General features: G+C 40.6%; 1 long non-coding RNA gene across 1 annotated transcript; it reads left to right on the top strand.

Moving 5' to 3' along the window:
* Positions 1-347: 347 nt before the first annotated feature.
* On the top strand, positions 348-22,349 carry LOC135251062 (uncharacterized). Its single transcript, XR_010329074.1, has 4 exons — positions 348-500; positions 4,755-4,834; positions 11,634-11,876; positions 21,042-22,349. It is a non-coding gene; the product is annotated as an uncharacterized LOC135251062 (long non-coding RNA).
* The last annotated feature ends 2,059 nt before the right edge of the window (positions 22,350-24,408 follow it).

Raw genomic sequence — 24,408 nt, 5'->3', positions numbered from 1 at the left:
GGTTTTTTTTCTTTTTCAAATGGAATTAGCCACTGTACGTTTTTGCATAGTGACAATCTCCAATTTTGACTATGAAATTATCACACCTCAGCAAAAAGTTGGCACAGTGTCATTTACTGAGAAGATCCAGGAAAATGCCGTAGTTGAAAGCACTAGACAGACCAAGCAGCCACTGCAAACAGTGTGGTTTGACATATGCTTGGAATGTGCAGACATTCAAACATTTATGCTGGCTTTCATTTTTAGATGTAACCAGCCTTAACATTTTACTGAAATTTTGTTGAAATAATAAAGATATGTACCTCTTGGGCATACATTTTCAAAGATTACCTCTAATTTTGCACGCCCTTTTTTAACCCGTGACCGGAAATGACGAGTCCGTAAATGTTTCATTAAACTCTCCAAAGGTGATCGGTTACATTTCCTAACGTGGTGGAACCATAGACATATATGTCTATGGGTAGAACAATTTTTCAGGTCCATGTCTGTGCCGATGTCCGGTAAGTTCCAGACTCTACCTTGCAGTTGAAATATCTGGACAGATATAGGACGGCGTTGGTGCGAGGCCTGTTTTAAGCACACCTGAATTGCGCCTGGTCCCTCCGTGCATTATTAACAGCACGAATTTAGTACAATACCTGTCCTTCATTTCATAATTTGTTAATTGCTTTGTAATGAACGCATCGCATATTCATTAACGGTGCCGAAAATAATGTGTTGCCATTACATCTGGTCCCACGTCTTCAACGTGATTATGTGTGAAATATACTTCTTGGTGCCTTATTTATTTTATCTTCCATCACTTTATTACAGCAAAGATAACCCTTCCGTTTCCAGGGGGAGAAAGAAAAATGAGACCGAGTTCTTAATCCAGGTTATTGCCGAGTGCTATTTGTGGCTACAAAGGTGTCTTCTGCACACTGGCTCAGAACAAAAAAGGTGAAAATTGCACCCTGGAGAAAACAGCTTTGATTAAAAGGTGTAGTTACCCCCACCACCCTCTTTATTAGCATGCTGCGATCAGCTCGCGTTTGAGATCTGTGTTTCTAGGTGGATTCTGGCTGCTTCCCAATAAAATAAGTAGCTCTCTGCTGACAATTAAAGGGAATGATCAAACGTGAGGGATTTCTGTGTGGGAAAAGAAAATTAGTTGTCAAATGGCGTTCCTTTTGAGTTTGAGAGCATTCGTGCCTTAAGAAAACATGGTGTTCGGTTTGGTTGGATGCGTCTAAATAAACCAGCATTTAATGACGGCTTTGTTTTCATCTGCTCCTCATAGCACTCCGAGATATTATTACCCAAAGAGCGGATGTAATTAAATTTGCATCTGCAAGTTGCTTATTTATGCAGTGTTACAAAGTGAGTTTTGCTATTCCTATGTGGAGGAGCTGTTGTGTCCGGACTTGCGTTTGTGAATGACACACACATTTGCGCTATTGTGGTAAGAGTAGACGGACCGCTCTCGCGGCACTGTTGATGTGCACTGCTCCGAATATGCGGCGGGTCACAGCTCGGCCCCTGAAATGCCTTTCACAGTAAGAAGAGACTTAGCGACGGTCCCCTAATAATGAAAGACGACACACACCAAGAGCGGAAGAAAGAGACGCCCTATGAAGCATGATCATCTGTTATTCACCGGCCCCTGTTCTCCGGGATCACACGAACCCCGAGGGTCTGGAACTGTAGAGACACAGAGCTAAGGCTGAGTGCCCCCTACACATGCACTCCTGATTTCAATCACAAATCACTTGTCCGTCAGCGGATTTTTGCTAATGCACCGAGTATCAGAGATTCAATGGACAAGAAAACCAAATAGAAATCAGCCCAAATATACACTTCCACGCCGTCTGTTTTATTTTAACCTGACCCGTGTGTCTTAATTTTTGAGACAGGTCTACTTTACAGGTCTACACATATTTTTGGAGAAATTCCAGACACAAACGCTAGAGGTCTCTGTGTGATCTCCAATGCCGTCCTTAACCCGACGTTGTGTTCCATCCCACGTCAGTCCTGTTTAGGCCAGTCGTCCTGTAAAGGTTCTGCGCACATGATATCACATTTGTTTCGGTGTATTTTTATAAACCGATGGTTTGAGGAAAGAGGGTTTTCGTGTATGCGTAGGCTACTCGTTTCTTCTTCCGAATAATGTGAAAAACAAAAAGTGCAGATGGTTGGTAGGACAGGTGCGCTGGATTCACACGTCTGTTGTAACCTATACCTCTATTGTGCAATCTTGATTTAGGCCAACCCAATTAATGATAGTAGTTACCAAAAAAAAAAGTTTTTGGGGAGTTAATGGACCGCGGCCGTGGTTGCTTGTACATGTCACACTGCAAGCTACAACATATGGCATATTCATCTATCATAATTACCAGTGACTGTTGTTTGTACTTATTATGGAGCACGGTATTAAAGCACATACTGTAGCTACCTCTTGCGGGCATAACGGTGATCCAGTTCGGTACTGCTGTAAGGCTGATCAACAGCCTCAATGCCGCTAACGCATCACTTTACAAAAGCGTATGACAAGAGTCGCCTGATAAACGGGCGCATGACCATACCTCCGTTCGGCCGCGCCCCGCAGCCACGATTCTCAGTGCTAAAAAAGGAAATGTTGATTTGCAATTGCAAAACGATTTACGTCCTCGTTCCTCGTTAACCTGCCAGCACATTTGTGCTGACCTTGTTTTTACAAGGGATGAAATGGCAATTAATGGTGCATTCATTACACAGACAGATTTGGCAGAACTCCGGATTAATGATAGCAATGTTTCCTAACTATCTATATATCCATCTCTCCACTGGTCTCTTCTCTCATTTATATGGCATCTCAGGTGCCCTGGGATATGGAGAGCTATGGAATTTTTAGCATAGCTCTAAAGCAGGTGAGAACATGCTTAAAAAGTCTAGTTAATGCACACCTCCTGAAGCAATTTGTCCTTGACAACAGCACATGAATTATTACTAAAGCACAGATTACTGATCACCCTTTGGCATGGTTGCTTAAGGCCTTGCACACAGAGATCAGGAGGGAATCAAAGGGGAATTGTTTTCAACAGGCCCCACGTCTCGATTCTAAAACAGCTGGATGAGCTCAGATGACTCAGCTGTAATACATAGGCCCCCGAAAGACCAGCGACTGGGATTATGGAGATATTGACTCATTGAATATGTTGTTGATCTGAGACCAACGCTGAAGTGAGCCTGTACACTGCCTGTACCTCACTATAGCCCAATCTGTACTTAATTAGCCTAGTCCTAATCTACGTTCCAGGAAGCCAATACCTGACAAACCCCTGGGACTTTTAAGCTAATTTTTTTAAATGTTCAGTGCATGCCTGCGCTGCTCTGCTTGTCAAATCTTCATGCTTGAGGAGAGATGACAGTTTTCCTTATTCTATGGAGTGAGTGAGTTTTCCAGCACTATGTGGGAGAAAAGGGCCTTTCTTTAAAGAAAAAAAAAAATTTTTTGCCACGCACTAATTTTCTTGCAAGGTAGTTTGATTACATGTTGTGATTAGTCCTGATTATATGACATAAATGAATCAAATAGTAGAGCCATATCACACCCATAGCAAAGTAAAGAAAACATGGGGGGAAAAAAAGCTTTTAAAAGTATTTATATCCTTGTGTAAATATTGCAAGGTTGTGCTGGTGAAGAGTTAGTTTACATAAGGCTGACTTGACAAAGCATTATCAGTTTTGTAATTTAAGATGACAGAACAGTGCCATCATGTAGCCTATAGCAACAGCACATTGTTCCGCAGGTTGGCTCAGGATTTTCCCTGTGAGGTTATGTCAGATATGCAGCTCCCTTTTGAAAAAGGAAAATAAAATACATTTTTTTTAAAAACCATGTGCTTTGATAAGTGGTTTTCACGATTTTCTTTTTTTTTTCATGTGTGAAACAAATTATCATGATGTCTCTCCCACACATGTGGTTATGAGATTCAAAATATAGATGGGGAGAGGGTCTTGTGTTATGGTGTATGGCAAAAATTGCCACAAAGCATGTCAGAGAATAATCCATTCCTGAAGTCAAGCAATTCAAGTTCCATGAGGTGCTGCTCTATTGGCCATTGCATCACCCAGGAGAGGGCACCTCTGTTAGCAAGAAACCCTTGCCCTGCCATGCAGCAGTGACTGCTCTGGTCAGTTGTGTTCCTGCAATCCTCTATTGCCACTTGTCTAGTCCTCTAGAGAAGATCTTAACCATTAAATGCTTCACTTAGGGGGGATTGTGCTGCTGTCCATCCTCATCAACAGTGTTCGAATTACGGGGGGGATTTGGGGGGGGGGGGGGTCTGACCCCCCTAATTAAGACTTGGACCCCCCCAAAAGAGGGAAAAACAATAGGTCGGGGTGGTCGAGGCCTGTTTTATCCTTACCTGTAATCATAAATATTACAAGATATTAAGGGTGCGGTTCAAGTCTTAATTTTGGGGGTCAGACCCCCCCAATTTCCCCCGTAATTCGAACACTGCTCATCAATACGGAAGAAATGAAAAATCTGAACTATTTACTCCACAAAACTGTGTGTTCCAGGTGATATGTTGTTGAATGTGAAGAAAGTGAATCGTGGATTGTCCTGACTGACTGCCCCGATTAGCATATTGCACGGTCATCCCTAACGAGGCTCGTCATAGGTCCCTGCTTCTCTCAGAGCTTTCTTACAGACTTTACATACAGGCCTTGCTTTCTAGCGCGCGTTCGCTTTTCGACTGTCTCTTCTTATTTTACATGCTGGGTCCAAGTGTCACGCGACGTCATTAGAGGTGAAGTGACAGCCCGCTGCGAGGTTCTGGCAGTGTCGGAATTAACATATCCCATCCCGGTGAGTGATACTTCCCTCGGAACAGTGTCAGACACGAGATGCTGCTCCACCACATTCCCCCGGTGCGGAGACGTCGCATCAGGACACTTTACTTGTTTCTTTCATATTTCAGTTCCCTCCCCCGTCAGTCTTGCTTTTCTCATTTAGGCGACCTGAGAACTATGATTCATGCAGAGAGTATACATCAGCATGGATATTTGCAGAGATTATGGAGGAAACACGATGAAAGATACTTTCTTTTCAAGCATTAATTGGCAGGATTGAAAATTTTAGATATTGCCTGAATAGGCATTATTGTAATGTACATGTATACTCACACTATATAAACTCAGAGTGAAATGAGCTGCTATAATGTGGACTTTTATAAAGATACACAAAAAAAAGTTCAAGAACAGAGTGTTTCTTGAAATATTCATAAAGTATTGTCCAAAAATTGGTCCGGGCATAAAGTATACTGTAAACAAACAAGCAAAAATAGACACACAACATTTCAAAATAAGTCAAAGATTCTAGACATATTCAATGGGAATTGCACTTATTTTCACTTTCAGATGTAAGGATATTCAGGAATTGATTCATTAGTCATTCAATAGTAAATTACTATTTTCTTATATTCCCATTTGACTGTTTTAATTTCTCAGTTACTTATTTTCCCCTGCTAAATTAAGAAAACATAAATGTTGCTTAGGTGAACATTAACTTGTTCAAACCACAAATAATCTGAAATTAGCCATTACATGCAAAAAAACCAAACATCAGTTCCATAAAACAAAAAAGGGAAGAGAAAAAAACAGCAAAACAAACAGAACGACACACAAAGGCGTTTAGGACTTAATGGTGCTCACTGGGGATGTGTCAGGGCTGGTTAAACCCTCTATTTAAAGATCCATCACCTTCAGGAATTGCACTGGAAACATACGCCGCCACAGGAAGACCCCAGGGGCTGAAGGAGGCAGTGGGGGGGGGGGGGGGGTGGTTACACCCGCACCCACTAGCCCACCCCCTAACCTCCTCCCTCCAGCTTGTGCAGACAAAGGAACGGCTCCTCGGCCTGACACCTGTCAACACATTAGGTGTCAAATAAACAGTCTTTCAACCTTGGCCGGCAGGTAAGCCCAGCTGATCAAAGCCATACTGGGGCAGGGTGTCAGCTCCAAACCCCGCATATACAAGGGCCAAAATTTGCCCAAGTACAACTCCCTTGTTTCGCCACCCCCACTGCCCCCATTTTAATGCTCCAACACATCCAGGAAAGGAATATTCCAATATTGGGCTCAAAATAAGTTTGAGTGTTTTCTGTGGGAAAAAAAGGTGTTCAGTGATGAACACCTGCTCAGGTTATATTTCATCGATGCTGATATGCAGAATTTTTCAATCCAGTTTTTACAGCGTGCAGGATCTCCATTTGACACCATCTTAAAACCCCTGGTGTGTCATAACCCTTCATTATTTAGGGAGATAAGCAGTCCTGATCGTGGCTTGTGAGACAGTGGATTGCCCAGAGGGCAGTAAATCTTTTTTTATGGCTACTTAGGTGGTAATATATTGTCCAGAATTCCACAGGTGTCTCCCCAAACTGGTCTGCATCAGATAAGACTGTTCTTGCCTCTCTCCACCCCAGCTCCAGGCTCGTGTTCAGCGGCAACACAGTACAGGAAGGAAACGTGAAAATAATGATACATTTAACAGACACCTTTACTATAAATCCCCAGTCAGACAGTACCTCCAGCTACTACATTAGCTGTGGTATGCCATGGAAATTGTTCAACACGTGCAAGGTAAAAAAAAAAAAAAAAAAAATACATTGGAGCTGTTATCCATGCCTGCATATAATGACAGGTTTTTAGTGTGAAATAAGTGGATCATTATGACAAAAGATGTAGGAGGGAGGCATCGTGACATTTAACTGAGCCTGGTGGTAACGTCTGCACTGAGAATTTTTATGACGGTGCAGACTCCCATGCTTATAAATTTAAGTGAACAGATCGCTACATGTATTCAGTTCAGTGTCCTCTTCGCAGACATCTGTGATTGTAGCTAGATGTAGCTACTGATGAGTCAAATAATGTGTAGGGGGTGGGGGCGGGGGGTACCATCCCAGCAGGTTCAGTACAGATACTGTTCAAATAAGAAAAACATGGCGGGAATCTGATCTACGTGCCATCGTCTCTGTCCTTCTTTTCTGTCTGGGCGGACAGGATCCAGTTTGGCGAGTTGGATGCATACGCTATGTAGGCCCATGTGTAAACATGCCAACTGTCAATCATCGCTCACAAGCAAAGAAAAAAAACAAAAACTCCAGCACGACATTCTTTAATATTCTAAATACTAAACACTTTGCGCCCTGGGCTAGTCCATCAAAATGTCATCATATCAAAATGCCTGACGTACAATGTCACATAGGCATTAATTAGCACAAAGGGTGATTTTAACTGCATGGTTACTTCGACCTTCGTTCTCAATGGACTTACTGAGAATCCTTTGAATGAGAGATAGGGAGACACCCGCTGGCTGACAATGACAGGAACCAGCCCTGCTGACAGATCTCCTTTGGGGTAGAACCAAGCCCCCTCTGACGTGTAGAAACAGAACCCTTCAGAATCGTGTTTGTGACTCTGATTGACAGGTTCCCTCCAGTGTTAGATGGAACATATGCCAATAAACTACACACAAAATGATGTTTCTGAGAGACAAATGTCAAGCAAGAAAGGAGAATGAGATGCGAGAGAAAACCATAAAATTGGAGAATATCGCAGTTACAGAAAAACTAATTTGACACGATCACTTTGTGTAGTAAGCTATGACAGAACATTTAGTTCTTCACGTGATCTGGCCACAGCTAGCAGGCTTTCTTTAAAGCCCGTGCGTACATCGATGTCATCGTACAGTTACCTTCCACCATGCTAGTTTAAACAAAACCATAAAGCAATGTAAAGGAGCCATCTTATTATTCAAACAATGCTACCAGGATCTGCACCCCGAATGTGTCAGCAGTTGCTCGTGTTTAAATATCAGAGATCCTAGGGAAATGTATTTCTGTCAGTTTAAATTCAACACTGTTTTCTTTGCGATTGCATGCATGGATACGCACTTTGGCGAGATCAATATATAGTCAAATATATACACGGTGTAGAGCTTACTAATGACATTTCTGATAGCTCTGAATAAGTTCAAGTAATGTGCAGACAGTCTATTCTACCAAATTCTGCATATTCACTGAGATTTTTAAGGAAATAATTGGAGTGATAATGCATGGTATGAAACTGGCATGCACAAAATATGAATAAGGTTTAAGCTCTGTAATATATCAGGGTCAATGCATTGCGTGCAAGCAGGAGCAAAGAGGCAAAGTGAATACTATGGAATATGTTGTGTTACCAATTAAGGAATGTATGTCACTAAAGGGAAAATACTGAAATTAAGCTGTGCCTTGGGACGGTATTGTTGAAGACAAAGATTCCTCAAAACGAAACTCGACAAAATTATATTTACAAAGCATTATTGCTAGATCATGAGCATAGTGGCCTCAATGGCTTTTTATCATCATAAATCTTTTTTTAGTTCTTTTATCATATGCTCAAAACAATAATTAGGCAGGTCATTTACTTGGGCAGACATGGGGTGAAAGGCTGAAGCCAAAATGTGCTGTACTGTCTGTGTTCAGATTAATTAAAATAAATAAATGTAATCCTGTTTATACAATACTTCATTCTCTGTAATTGTGTTATTTTTAAATGATGCAGTGACACTTTTTTAAAGTGAAATTCCTGTCCATCGTAACATGCAACACTTTCTCAATATATGACATCAAATACTGCGTGAACTGTGTCCGTTGTTGTGCATAGCCATTGCATTATTAGCACAGAAAAAAAACCTGCCATAAATGTAGAAAGATCTGACTAAAGTCTTGCCTTCAGAAGGACTTCACAGGCTTCTGATTCATACAAAGACATGTAAATAGCGTTGAGCTTTGAGGATAAGTCAGGTGCCATTTAGAATTAACATCCCAGGCCCAAACTTGCAGTATTTACGCACGCATCAGGACAATATAGGCTATTTGAACACATAATGTTTAAATAAAAAAACCCTTCAACGCCAGACAGGCTTTGACAATTCATAACTGTCAGATTAACTTGAACTGAAATACAAATGTCTCATCTTTCTTGCTGGAGGCCTGGTCGTTTATCCTCTGTCTTTTCGCATGTCAGATTAGATCAAATTAAATGTAATGAGGTTCAATAACTCTGAATTCCTTGTACCCATTCAACACACTGAGAGGAAAAGATAAAAAACGGATCACTCTGTGGCATTTAATTGTCATTATGAATACTGTATATTAAATAACTACAGGTAGTGAACAAATAATGAAAAAATACAGATGAGAAGTCTCTTAGTAAGGTGTTGAGCCTGTATGTGCTTTGCCATAGTCTACATCTGTCTTTCAGGCTTCATTCCAGAAAATTCCAAAAATGCTTGACTGGAGTCAGATCTGGACACTGAAAGGGCCATGATCAGTTATGTAGCCAGTTCCAATCAACGGAACCTTCAGGCCTGTAATAAATAATTCTTTGCAGTCTATTGGAGCACAGAGACACTGATGTTGGGGAGGTACTGGACATCTTTTGCACAAAGATGATACAGTGAGGCTCAGTTTTATGAGGAAAGCTTGTAGGAAACCACTTACTTTATTATTATTCTAGTTCTGAGGAAAATTCGATTTGAAATTATTGTAATCAAACATAATATCAGGATAGACAGTCTGCACAATTGTCATATGTGTGTTTAATGACAAAGAGCCTCACCTCAAAATAACTTCATGGCTATATCACTGGCGAAGACATATGGCTAATGTCACTGTCATGATCCTCAAACCAGTTGCTCTTGCTCTGTGGATATGAACATCCACATGCTCATGATCATCTTGACAGACATCACTCTCTGTAAGAAAAGAAATACTTAAATATGGGGTAAAGATAATCAGTCAGCGCCATTGAGCAATGACTGACATTAATCTTGCTTAATAAAGGAATGATGTACAGTATGAGTGCACCCAAGCTATGCCATGGAAATGTGCCATACTTTGATACAAAATCACCAGAACCTTTTACTCTTGGAACACTGTCGTGTTTATCTTGTTTACTAACTGTCAGTATGTTGAAACATTTGTCTTACTGTGTTTTTAGATGACCATTGCTGTGTTGTGTGCTTCCACACAGGGATTCCAAAAATCTTTGTATACTAAAACTTTCAGGTCTGAAAAATGAAAATGCTAAATACTACATTCAGGTTAGTTAAATATGTATTAGGTGCATAAATAAAAATGGCTAACTATACAGATTCATTTGATTAATTTAGCTGAAAATGCTAAAGTTCGCCACAATAATAACTGGCATACAATGTAATCAAAGAACAGGGTTTGAAGCTCCATTTCACGAGGCAAATTTCACCAGTGGAACCACACCCTTTCACCACACAGCGAGCAAAGGGGGGGGGGGGGGGCAAGCACCTTCTGCAGTGACTCTGACCCCAGGTTCCTAATGAGACGTGACGACAAAGCATTTGTTTAAACAATGCCCCGTTCCACTCAACATTTGCATTTATGTGAGAGCACCTGAAAAAGGTGCACTTGAAAACCCATTAGAAATGGCCAGTACTATAGCCCAGCTTATTTGAGCTTAAGTGATCTTCTCAGTAAGCTTTTGACAATAACGAGTAAATGCACAGATAGATTGGCCTGAAAACTTGGGTCCCTGACTACTGTTTATTTGGTTCCTTGAACAAACACAGACACAAGTTGAGCACATAATTTGAGTAGCAGACAGTATAAATCAACATTTAGCCAGGAAGGCATCCGTCATTTCAAGAGGAACATGGCAGTTGTGTCAGGTCCAGAGCCAATGGAGGAAGACTGAGAGAAAGAAAAATTGTTTGCGAAATTAGAAAATAGAAAAATTAATCAGTTGGAAAAAGTGCTGCTAGGAAACGCCAAATGACTGGTATTTCACGCTAATGGCAGTAAAATAGCCAAGGTTCCAGCCCGCAAAAGCTGGATTTTAATATTTTTTCAGAAGCCTGCCACTGGGTTGGGGTGTACTTTAATAATCATTAGTACTGTCTGCTCCTTTTTTTGACAGGAGGAAAACTAAATCTGAATATTAACGAGAGCTTCATCCAAAAATGATATAAGCTTAAGAAATGGCTGATAATCATGAAAAATATGGCTATGCTGCCACATGCAGCTACAATGGTCATTGCTGCTTCAATTGGGCACTGATAGGACGTGTTTCCCAATCAGCATTATGCACTGAAGATGAGGTCAGCACAGATTCCCCTGCAGAAGGACTGAATATATTTTGTTTACATAGGAGGTGAGCTGTGAGATGGCATTAATAAGGCCACAAATTTGATGGTACACTTTTTAATTGCAGTAATTACATTTATCATTAGTACCAGTGTTGGGTAAATTCATTGTTATTTTTTCCATTACCAAAACATAAATTATGTAAACTTAATTTTGGTAATTGAAGTCACGTACAAAGTACGTTTTTCTTTAAACTGACATTGGGCCCTGTCCTTGACAGAGATTTCAAATGTTTCTCAAAGCAGACGTGCGGTACAACAGCCAGGGCACAGGAGAGGAGCGTTCATGCGACGTGTGCAAGCATTTATCAGACATTACACTCCAGACAGTAAGACTTGAAGGAGTGGTCTCTGGCCAAATGAGGGGAGATTAAGGAAACAATGATGTGTAAACGGACGCTGACTGAAATGACAGTCGCTCTGTCATCTCCCTCCGCAGACATCGGCACATTGTAGTGAAACCACGGCGATTAAACGAGGCAACGGCAGAGGCAGAGGAGTGGAGAGAGAGCGTGCGGCCGAGGTCCGGCCGCACCCAGGCTGAGGTGTGGGCAGAAGCAGGCTCGTCTCCCCCCTTATGCCGAGTCGCTCGGAGAACAAAAAGATCAGGAGCGTGATGAGTGTCTCTGGCTGCTCCGCAGGGAGAGATGGGGAGCTTGAGTGAAGCCTTTGGCCGTTGGAGGTGAGAAGTGTTAATCCTGCATTAAATGATCTGCCACTTTACAAAATACGAGACAATTACACAGATAATTATACCAAGCCTTCTCACAGCACCCCTGGGTCACAATTAGCATAATACAGTCTTCACACAATGATCACTACAACCTCTCTAGGTGAGGCTCTTTCAGTATGGCAAGCCACTGTGCAGAGCTAATGGGAGGCCTAAGAGGACAGTGTGTGTATATATGTGTGCACGTGCGCATATATGTGTGTATGTACACTTGTGTGCAGTGAGTTGTAGGTAACTGAAATATATTTTGGTTCATAAGTGTATCTCCATACTTCTATATGTGCTTGTAATAGCTAAGTAACACTATAACATTCACAGACACATTTTAATTCTTTACATTATTTGTCCCTGTTACGTTACAAGTGGAGAAAGTGAGTGACACAAAGTTGGAACAGGATAGACAACCTAATTCATATTTATGACCCTTGATGATAGGCATTCCCTCTGTTGAATAGTAGAAGACTCTGCTGTATTTGAATGTGCACCACATAGACTTATTAAATTATGTTTTAAAATATTGTTATTTGTTAATAATAATAATAATAATAATAATAATAATATTCTTATTCTTATTCTTATTCTTATTATTATTAACAACAACAACAATAATAACAAGAACAACAGCAACACAGTTTTTCACTTCGAAAAAGCGTTTTAGCTTCTGGGCTGGCTATGTTTTCAAGATTATTCAATTACGTTTTTCATTCCACAGGGTTCTTATAAAAGCCACAGGGAATTTACCAAAGTGATAAACAATTTTAATGAAGCAAAGATATTTTTCATAATTTGCAGGCACGTGTATTACGATTAATTATCTTCGAAATACAAAGCAGCAATTACATATGCAGTGTTTCCCCACAATATGGTTCAATTGATCTTCACCAATTATCTCATTACTTTTATTTTCAATCATATTTCTGAACTCAACTGATAAAATCATGTCATAAAAAGAGCCCCTGTATGCACATCTTTTATAACTGACTGACTCCAGGTGGTTTAATAGAAGGTATAACACCATTGCATTGCCCAATTTACAAAGTTTCATTGTGAGAGAGCACAGAAATCCCCAATGAGAATGACTCTCCTATAATTACCATCTGTAAAAGAAGCCTGGCTTCATTCATTAGCAAGACCACTATTCATCAAAAGACAACTTCCAACTGACATCCAATCAAATGCAGCTGTCACCCTGATGGATGCCTAGTGGATATTTAACATTGAAATTTAAGTTTGCGTTTCAATTTATTTTAAAATATGCTAAACAGCATACAATATAATATGTTCCTGGCAGCTATAATTTCTGGAAGTGCCACATTTGTAAGTCCTAACAACACTATTAATTCATTTCAGCAACCACAAATAAGTAAGAGTGAAAAAAGTAACTTTTCTTTAAAAAAAAAAAAAAAAAAAAAAAAGTAGGAAAATAACACTTTCTAAAATGTAAAAGGACAAAACTCACTGAATAACAAAGTATCTAATTTGAGAGCACTTGAGACGGAAAGGCTTGTTCTAATTGAGCCTCGATTTAATCAGACTGTTTCGTTCTATTTCCCAAATAAGTCTGTAAGTATTTGGACAGGGACACAATTTTTTGTTGTTTTGGCTCTGTACTCCAGCACATTGGATGAAACAATGGCAATGGAGCAATAGTGCTGACTGTCAGCTATAATTTGAGGGTGTTTACATCCATATCATGTAGGAATTACAGCGCTTTTTATAGATGGTTCCAGCATTTTAGGGGAACAAAAGTAATTGGACAAATTAACATAATCCTAAATAAAGTCATTATGTTTAGTACTTCAATGACTGGCTGAAGTTTGCTTCCCTCCCCTGGCTCTTCTAGGTATGCACTGCTGTCATCTTCATTTCTGTATTTGTGTTCAGGGGCATTTTGCCTTCAGTGTTGTATTCCGAAATGTCATCAGTTGGATTCAGGTTGGGTGATTGACTAAGCCAGTCAAGATCATTCCACATTTTCAACACTGAAAAACAATAAGTATGTTTTGGGTCATGAGTTGTGAGGTTATTTGGTTGGATCTGAGCACATAAGATGCTTCTGTGCACTTCAGAATTCATCCTGCTGCCCTCAGCAGTCACATCATCATTTAAGACAAGTCAGCCAGCGACATGGCCAAACCATGACATCACGTTCAACCATGTTTCACAGATGAGGTGGGATGTTTTCATGAGCAGTCCTTTCTTTCTCCACACTTCCATCGTTCCATAACTTTGCTAGAGGTTAATAATAATCTCATCTGTCCAAAAGACTTTGTTCCAGAACTCTACATCTTATTTATGTACTTTTTAGCTTTTTACTTTTAACCTGGCCATTCTGTTCTCTTGGTTTATCAGTGGTTTGCATCTCACGGCGAACCCTCTGAGGTTATGCTGGTGTAGTCTTCTCTTTATGGTAGACACATAGACACATCTATGCCTGCATCCTGGAGAGCATTCTTGATCTGTTGTTGAAAAGGTGTTTTTCTTCACAGTTAAAAGTACTACTACCAGCTCACCAGTACGTTCTTTCTTCAGTTTCATTTAACACATCCAGTGTTTTGGCTGTCTATGATCAATTTATTCTTATTTTTCGGCCTCCTGATGGCCTGCTTTACTGGTTGACATGTCTCCAAATGCAAATGCACATAGAATCAACTCTAGACCTTTTGTTAGCTTTCTTTTGAATGTATTAATGACGCAGCGGGCCAAGAAACATCAGAGAAACCAATTGATCAATTACTTTTGATGCTCTGAAATGGGGGGACTATGTATAAAAAAGGTTGTATTTCTACCCACAGATCACCCCAAATGGATATATATACTGTCAAATAACAGGGGCAGTCTGAACTTTAACCTCATTTTAATAGTTTCATTTCAAATCCAATTGGCTGGCGTACAGAGCTAAAACAACAAAAATGGTGTTACTGGCCATATACTGATGAATTGCACTGTATACATAGTGATGGTATTATTGATTTTAAGCAGCTCAGTTTTACCATATGGAAAACTCTCAAATTATGGGTAATTGGGCTAAATTTGACTGCTTCCACATTGTGACTCATTTGCAGTTTATGTGTTTGCAGTTACTGGAGGCGTCAAGTACTTCCACTCCAAGCAAAATGGTTATTGTTGGATTTCTCATCCAACGTAGGCGCAAAAAGTACACCGTGGCATTAGCAGACTGCAGGAAGTAGTTTTAATTTACAAAGCATTTTTTCCTCACATGACATATACAGACAGGTGACAAATTAAAGGAAAAACCTGAATAAACGAGTGGAGAAACATAACGAATGCAGATGCTTCCATACAGGTGTACTGCATGATACAGTTATGCAATTAACATCCTATCAGGCTCTGTGGCATGTATAAAAATGCTGAGCAGGCTCAGTTGACCTCGATTCTGGACCAAGATGGGAAGAGGAAAAGATGTAAGGGACTTTGAAAGAGGGTTCATTAATGGAGCATGGATGGCAGGACCTTCAGTCGCAAAGATGGCTCAACTGCCTAGTGTTTCAATAGGAACAGTGACTAAAGTGACATCTGCATTTAGATCTATGAGAAAGACATCTGTTAGAAGGGATGGAAATTTTGGTCGAAAGTGCATGTTCGATGACTGTGATGTTCGTGCATCAGTGAGATGTGTAAAGAAAAACAGAAGAGCAACTCTTCCTCAGGTGACTGTCAATGTCAATGCAGGATGTGATCAGACTGTGTCAGCAAGAACAGTCCATCGACAACTACATAGAGAGGAATATTGTAGTAGGTACAAAATCCATAGGAACTGGTCTACAGAGATGTGGCAAAAAGTGATATGGTGAGATGAGTTATCCTTCACCATGTTCTTGACAAGTGGGCAAGTGCATGTGTGGCATACACCAAGAGAATGATACAGGCCTGAATGCTTGACCCCTAGACTGAGGTTGTCCAGTGGCTCTGTTAAGTTGCGGGGGGGGGGGGGGGCATTTTCTTGGCATGATTTGTGTCAACCTGGCCCCTTAGAGGGAAGGGGCACTGCAAATCAACATAAAGTTATTCTGAGTGATACCTTTATCCTATGATGAAACATTCTTATCATGATGGGAGTGGTCTCTTCCAGGATGACAATGCCCCCAATCTCTGGGCATACTGTTTGTATATCATTTACAGTGAAATCATACTTGTGTGTTATCACAATGGAAAACAAACTCTCAGCATGGAGCCTTTGTGCACTTGTATACTGAAATAAATTGTGGAATTAGTTTCTTCACTATATCGTTCATGCTATAAACGTTTGTGGTATTTTATTTATAAAATGTACAGGCAGGCAGGCAGACAGACAGACACACACATACACAAACAAGCAAGCACATGTTTGTAGGATATACAGGCTGTAGCTAATAATGGTGGATGTTTTGCCTAGTATTTAACATTAACCAGTCATTTTCATACCTTGGATTTGCAGTAATAATTTAAAAGCCCCATTAAATGGCATTCCTTTTAACATATCTTTCACATCACCTCTTGTCAGTTCAAGCATTGTCATCAGCTTACATAGAGATGTCTATTGCTAACTCCCTACTGGGCCTCACGGAGGACCAAGCAATGGTGACACAGCAAAATCAACCATTAGGAAATGGTCAGCTGATTTGAACCAAGCCCTGTTAGTAATTAAATCTTAGGACACCACCCACAACCTCCAAAGGAAACAATTATGTTTGCCCTAAGCACCTTTTCTGTTCTTTTGATTGGTCCATAACATTCCTGCTTGCTTGTTATTTACGCAAGCCAGTCATAAAAGCCGTTAAAAGTCTGGCCCAGTAAATCTCCGGACCAATAGTGACACTGAACGCATTCCTTGCAAAGAGAACGATTAGTCCTGATTACCGAGCTTAAGCATGCACTATTTATATTTTAAATCAGAGAGCACATTTCAGATACCACTCCCATGAGCCAGAAGCTATGTGATACTTTTGAAAAACAAAACAAAACGAAAAAAAAACTGTAAAATCATGTCTCTGGCTCTTACTTTCTTATTTATTTTGTTAATCTTCCCACTGTTTTGATCAGTGCCATTTGCATTGCTTTTGACTGCCCCTGACAGGTGCCAATTGCATTAACCAGACGTCCATACTACCATCATTAAGGATTTAGATACGATTGCCTATTAATCAACATATCTATATCTAAATACTGCCTCTTGCCAAAGGAACAGGCACATTATCATTATCTCCAAGAAACATGCGACCCAGGTAACGCGCGCATATACTTATCACTTCTACAGGATGTCAAAGCACGACATGTTTTACTTATCTAAGCCATCCTGTATCATCATCTCTATATACACACATATACATAATGCAGTCTTACAGTGCAGTTTAATCTGGAGGTGAAATTGCAGGCCTTTGATGGAATCTAAAACTAGCTCACAATGTAGATCCTGAGAACAAAGTTTATCCAGCTAGTTAGATGCAAAAAGGAAGTAAAATATGGGCAGCGTATACTTGCAATACCTCTCTAGGTTGTCGAATTAGCAGTATTATAAAAGCTTGTTTTTAGTGCTTTATTTGCATCCTATGCTGACTGTCCGATATTATATTAGCGACGAGCGCTGTTGGACTCATCTAGTGGGAAGAAAGTGCCATAATTTGCTCTGAAAAATAGCAGACGCAAGTGAGGCGGCTTCGCACTCCCCTTGTCGCAGACGCCAGGCACGGTAAACAGTATCTGTTGCAATTCATTAAGAATTAACAGGTTTTTTTCAGCAGCAGATTTCCTATCTGAAGAGAAGCTGTTACAGAATTACTGCTGAGGATATCTGCTTAGAGCAAATAAAAGGCCTGATCACAAATCATAGTAAATAAGGTACCGCGAAAGAAGGCTGTGTTTATATGAGTCAAAACAAGAAAAAAGTGGGCATTAAAATAATTGCGCAGTATTAATGTATCCCTGATTGGGATTGATAGAACACAAGCGCAGTTTTGGTGTGTCCTGTGTAACATTTATCTCCTACAGGCTAGGGGATGTCCTGGCATGGCTTTCTCTGGCCAAGACGGGGGCTGCGGGGGGACAATGATAGTCCCTCAAGTAGGATCAGATTTACTAGGGTTGGGGAATGTAGGGAGGGGAATTTACAAACGCCATAAAAGGGATGCTCAATCATTCATTAGCTTTGATTGCAAATCTTAATTGTACCATTAGCTTTCCTAATTGCATTGGACTCAGGATGGATGCCTTTGTCCTGTTAAATCTGCTTGGCATTTCTTGTCTTTAATGCCGTAAAATGTGCTTCAGCATCAGCAGTGAGCAGGCATTAGTGTCAATGCCCTAGGAACCTTAAGTTCATAACAAACAATTTAAATAAATGACATGAAGCAAGAAATATCACTTTCCCTTGGCACTGTTACTTATATGTGCCCAGATAAATTATCTTACATTTGAGGAACAATCAGTGGTCATTTAAAATGAAAGAGGTGGAACATAAAGAAGATGGTTTATTCTAATAGAATTGTCCCCAGCAATTTGTACATTTTAATGGCTATCAATCCATTAACAAACTGGTCTGAGCCTGTTATGTCTTAATGTTTAATTTATGCAGGACACAAAAACACGTTCCAGAAAGATGCAGGCCTTCTGCTGGTTCACTACATAATAATGTGTGTTTTTTTCCCCTCTCGTTTTTTTTTTCTTTTCCAAACAACTGTGACTGTTTTAATTCTGCTCACTGATTAGGCTGAATCAATTAAAAACGCCATGCTGGGCCCAACACCAGCTCAGCATGGGGCACTTAGGAACGCATTCATTGGGTCCAGCCTCTTAATCACGTTTTAATTACAGCCCAGCACTTGTGGGGATGAAGGAACACATTTGTACTTGGCGGCTTTTTCTCGCCGCGGAGAGCGGGAGGGAAATTAGTCAGGGAGAGGTAGTGGTGGATTCTGGTAGGGGGATCAGTGACTGCAGGAGCCCTGTTTTGGGTCTAAAATGTCCCCCCGGATCCTCTGCGGGAGGACTGAGAGAGACAGCTCAATTTCTTTGTTTTGAAAGGAATCACAGCTCGGTTCGATAAAGGTTCACTCTTCTGAAATCTAATGAAGGAACGTATATTACAGCATTAGTAGGAGAGAATTAGGAACATTGCATATATAAAAACAAAAAGGGAAAAAAAAATCAATAAATGTTGTCCTGGATCTTAAAATATTGTTTCTGATATGTTAATCAATTTCGTCTGGCACGCATTCACTGTGTTACCAACCATTCTGTCTTCATATTCTTGCTGCTCCTGCAACATAGTTTAATTATATCTTCCGTGGGGGGCATAAGTCACTTTGGATAAGAGAATCTTCCAAATAAACGCTAACATTATAATTACTGTTCCCCTGCTGCTGTCAACTTATGTTGATACAGCTATTAATAACATTTATGACTGAAGAAAGATTGCAATCATTAAGTACATGCAAAAGGAATGACATAATTAAAACAATAAGCAAATAGAAAAGGCATAAAACAAGATTATAGCATCATTTTTTTGTGTTGTGGCATGCAAACCTCAAGCACAGAAGACATGAAAGACACTTCTACGATTGCTTAGATATAGCATGAAATATGCTTCGACCCAGGTTATCATCAGGATAACAAAATAGGAATAGAGATTTTTAAAGCAGTGTTTTTCATTTCATTTTTTAAAAATCCACACGATTGCTTAAAACAGCTGTTAAATAAAAGAACAAGAAATGTTTTGTTCCGTAGAGCCCTGGTTGAAACGGTCCTCGAGCATCTCATGTTTTGGATTGCACACAGACTCCACACTGTCACTGGAGTTTCAGTGAAAGGCAAAAAAATACCAAATGTTCCCGTTATGTGTTACTAATCCATTGCCCTGCGCTGTCCTTTGCCATTCCAAATTTAAAAGCCATTTGAGGATGTCATCAGTTTAGCAGTGAAATTAATAAAGAATGCCCTCCCGTCAATTAAAGTGCTGCTGGTCAACTAATCCCCCTGTGCTTTGAAAACCCTTCCAAGGATAATGGGAAAAGTGAATTGCTTTAATGCCATCTAATGACGTTACCTCAAGAATAGCCCCATACTGATGGGAACAGGGTAATCCAGCTCGTTCCTTTCCGCGCGGCGGTGTTCAAACCAGCCGCCTCTCCTCCCACTCCCAAGCCCCTCTTGTTGAGCTGAAATAATAGACACCTGCAGGAGACCCAGTACGCCCACATGCTTAAAAACACCTAGCTCATTTGTCCTTGACTGAGCCCAGGCCCATGCTTTATTATTTCCCTCAATTAGCCAGGACGATGCTGCCAGTTTCCTTTCCAGGAGTAGAAGCGGAGGACACGGTGCCATTGATGCAATATTTGGTTATTAGAGCCATTCATTCCGTGGGTCATACACACAGTCCTTGGGGAATCCCTGACAAAAAAGGGCCAGTAGATTAATGTGATATTGAACACTGGAATATGCCAAAGCATTAGTTACACAAATATGCCTTTATAGCAGTGATGCTAACAAAACACACACACACACACACAAACACACACATGCACTCACACACACACGCAATTACCGAATCAGCTGGAATTCCGATATGAATATGTACATATTTATAACTATGTGTATGATGTAATTGCTCAAAGGATGTACATTTCAAGTTAAACATAAAGTACACTGGCTGTCAGGACTGACAGAATCAGACAAAGGAAATAAAACCCTGGGGAGCTCCACCCATCTCATTCACGGCACAGAACTCAGCCATTGTAGCCTAGAAAGGGGAAGAGTCCGGAGCTGTAATTAGCTTGTCCTCTCATTTCCGTCCAAGTCCTCATCTTCCCAAACTCCTAAATCTCCAAATCCTTTCCTTTTGTGGAATTAAGGAAGGGGGAGGGGGGTGTCAGGGTTTTGTGTGTGAAGGGAGTAAAATAGAGTAAAAACCAGGGATTCTTGCTATTAGGAATTGCTGAAACCAATTTTTGTTCGTTAATGGAAAATATTGACTTGCCGTCATATGTTTACAAATTCTTCTCTGTCACTTATTCATTGTGGAGTCTGCACTTATATTATAATTATACTCTGCCCCTCCACTTTAGAAGTTGGATGAACAGTCACCACAAACTTGTCTTGAGCAGCTCTCTCACTTTGCAGAGTTGAGGGAAGAGGTAAGCCCCCCCCACCCCCCACCCCCCCAAATCCATGCCAAGAAAAGCACTCGCGGAGAAGAAAAGAGGGACAGATGGCTGTTCCGTTTAAAAAACAGTGCTCAGCGGGCTTCGAAAGACTCTGAAGCTACTCTGCAGTTTGTGAGGAGTCATGGGAGACAGATGCCATTGCATATGGTTTTCTTTAAATGATCGGCTTCGCTGGAGAGATGGATGCTTCAAAAGTTTTTTTCCTTTTTTTCAGCCACCTTGTCTGCGATCCAGGACCCTAGGGTCAGGTGTCTTTGATTTTTTCAAAAGCGGATAGTCAAGTACAAATAGTGCTTCAGAGGATAGTGGTATCAGAAACAGGCAAGCCATTAATAAAGCAATTAGCGGAGGGGAAGTGGGCGTACTTATCCCCAGCGGAACCCACTCATTAGAGCCCAGTTTTGTGGCAAACTGTGCCAACCAACCTTTTCAGTCTTTGCTTACCAAGACTGCATTCCCCTGCTACTTGCAATTAAGAGTTTTCCCTTTCACTCCTGAAAATGGACATTTTGTCAGATCATATGCTTGATTCCTGTTAACTGGAATTGCTTACAAAATGTGAGAGTTGTGTAATGTAATTTTTGGGGAATTCGGGGCAAAAAAACCTGGTAAAAGTTTTGCCATCCAACAAGAGTGAATTCGCCGAGAATTAAAAATGCAAGGAAGCGCTTTTGGCTGGTTGTTATATGGTGCTATAATTGCAACGATATGCGCTTTGCATATAACACTGCTGCCACTTAATGGGCAGCAAACCTTTCTCGGTGCGGTTTGTTATTAATAGTTCCTTTGTGTTTTGATGTTTGCAAGGGAGAAAAATAAAGAAAACACAAAACAAGAAAAAAAATAGAAGCGGTAGAGAAAAAACAATACCATTTGCACATAAGCACCGAGATCTGGGTGGGTGTGCTGATGGAGGCAAAATACCTTCCTCTCCCTGGCAGAGGTGCCAAGACCTGGGGCAGAGGGGGGAGTGGAGTTTGGTGGAGCTCAACAGTACCACGGAAAGGCCCAGAGCAAACAATCTGTCGTCACAACAAGACTGTACCTTCATTATCGACTCTCTCCCCCCACACCTTCTCTTCATCAGCAGGGCTGGCTGGCAGCTGAGGCGCCAAAGCAGAGTAGTCACAGCCGCACAGCACTCTGGGAGTGGGCACTCCTCCTGCTCCCCCTGCTGTCCCAGGTGCTGCTGATCACGCTCCCTCTCTGTCTTTCTCTCTCACACACACACACACACTCAGACATACACACCCACACTCTGATAGATATGCATACATTTATACCACAGACACACACACACATGCGCATAAAGTATACATATACATAATACAGTATACAGTACATAATACATATAACAACACAAACACTCATATTGTATATACACTTGTGCACACCCAAGCCAATATTATATACAAAAACATTCCGATACACAATTCCTACTGCACTGATATGCATAATTATGTATATTACTGTATATGCACACACACACACACATGCATACCATACCATACAACCATATTAAACTCCATACAATAATACATATATAAACCCATTAAAAAAAAATATATATATATATATACACACACACACACACTTGGGCACACCCAAGCTTATATTGCATACAAACACATTCCAATAAACATTTCCTATCATTGACTTTCAAAAATATGCATATACTGCACACGCATATAAGACATATGGGGAAACACTTTGAAAAATGCATATAGTTTGGAGCTGTGTTCTTGAGGGTCCTTCTCATTTACCTTAAGGCCACATTCACTGTAGCCTCACATATATGCATGTGAAAAGACTGCAGACATTATGCCTTGTTCTTTATTATTTGTTATTTTTATTCTTTTCGTTATTTATTGTTATTGTTACTTCAACTGCAAGGTCAGAAATATATTCATTTGAGTGTCAGTTTCACAGTAAGAGGTTTTTTGCAAAAGAAAAATATCCGTTTTCCCTTCACCCATTACAGTGGAAGTTGTTTCAGTCCAAGAAAGGAATATATGATTCCTTGGTAAATTAACAGTATAAGTGCCCTTTACAAGTAGCCACGAGAAAGGTGGCCAGAGGGAGAGATGATGCAAGTAACATAAAATGTTCTCACAATGTTGCTACCATGTAGTGGCAATGTTAAAACATTGACAAAACATCGCAGTAACATTGTGAGAACATTTTGTATTGCTGGGAAGACTAGCACTGGAGCACAGCAAGTGTGTAAAAGATGGACGCACTAGAGCTCAGTGAAACTGAAACGGAAAGAAAAAAGTAAAGAAAATGCAAGATGAAAAATGGGTCAGGCTATTTCCGGGATGCAGGCCCTTTAAATTCTTCATGTATGGATGCTAAGATTTTAATCAATGTGAGAGAGAGAGATTGCGAGAGAGAGAGAGAGAGAGAACAATTGTTTGATGAGTGTTCCACACGGGGGTACTGCAATGTGGCTTCCGCAGGGGGGGCTGCAATGTGGCTGGATCCCTGATCCAATACCTGAGACAATTACAAAAGACCAGGTCAAAACCTAATATATGGCTGGACCTCTCCGGCCGACCAACGGTGTAACTTCATAACTCGTCTGACCAATGGTGTAACTTCTTTTTTTTTTTTATATATTTTTTTGGGCCTTGCAGCTTTATTTAATAGAACAGTGTAGAGAGGCAGAAAGAATTAGGAGGAGAGAGATGGAGAGACATGCGACAAAGGTAGGCGGTCGGATTCGAACCGCCAACGTTTCGGCTCGCATTGAGCATGTGGATAGCGCTCTACGGGTTGCGCCACTAGAGGCCCAACATCGATGGTGTAACTTCATCACTCACTCAGTCACTCACTCAGTCACTCAGTCACAGACATTCGCTTTTGTAGGGCTGGCCCCGCTGTTGCGGTCCAGCCAAAAATCACTAAGAACTGCAAGAAAATATTCTTCAGTGTGAGCTATGATAGGGCCGGCATGTTGCAGTTAATTATGGTTCTGGTAGTCACAGTTCCACATAGCAAATTGACACCTCAGTTCATGAGTGAGTGATTTGTAGATTGGAAAAAAAAAGATTGTAGCTTTGAAAGGTTGTCATCCAAGCATCTGGACAAACCAGACATGGAAAATATGTTTGTGATTCTTGGTACTCTAGTCTGAGGTACAATTTTGTCTGTAGACATATCATTTATTGAGATAATTTTGCAATGCTGAGGTTCATTGAACTTGTCAAGTGACTTCTTAAAGGTCAATTTGAGAACCTTAGATATCACTGGACATTCACCATCATATGCTCAGCTCAGATCAAACAATTCAGCATTGCATATCATAGTATTTATGTGTCGTA

Source organism: Anguilla rostrata, chromosome 3, assembly GCF_018555375.3.
Source record: "Anguilla rostrata isolate EN2019 chromosome 3, ASM1855537v3, whole genome shotgun sequence".
NCBI classification, from domain to species: Eukaryota; Metazoa; Chordata; class Actinopteri; order Anguilliformes; family Anguillidae; genus Anguilla; species Anguilla rostrata.
The sequence above is the reverse complement of the archived record's forward strand: the minus strand, read 5'-3'. Positions and strand labels throughout refer to the sequence as shown.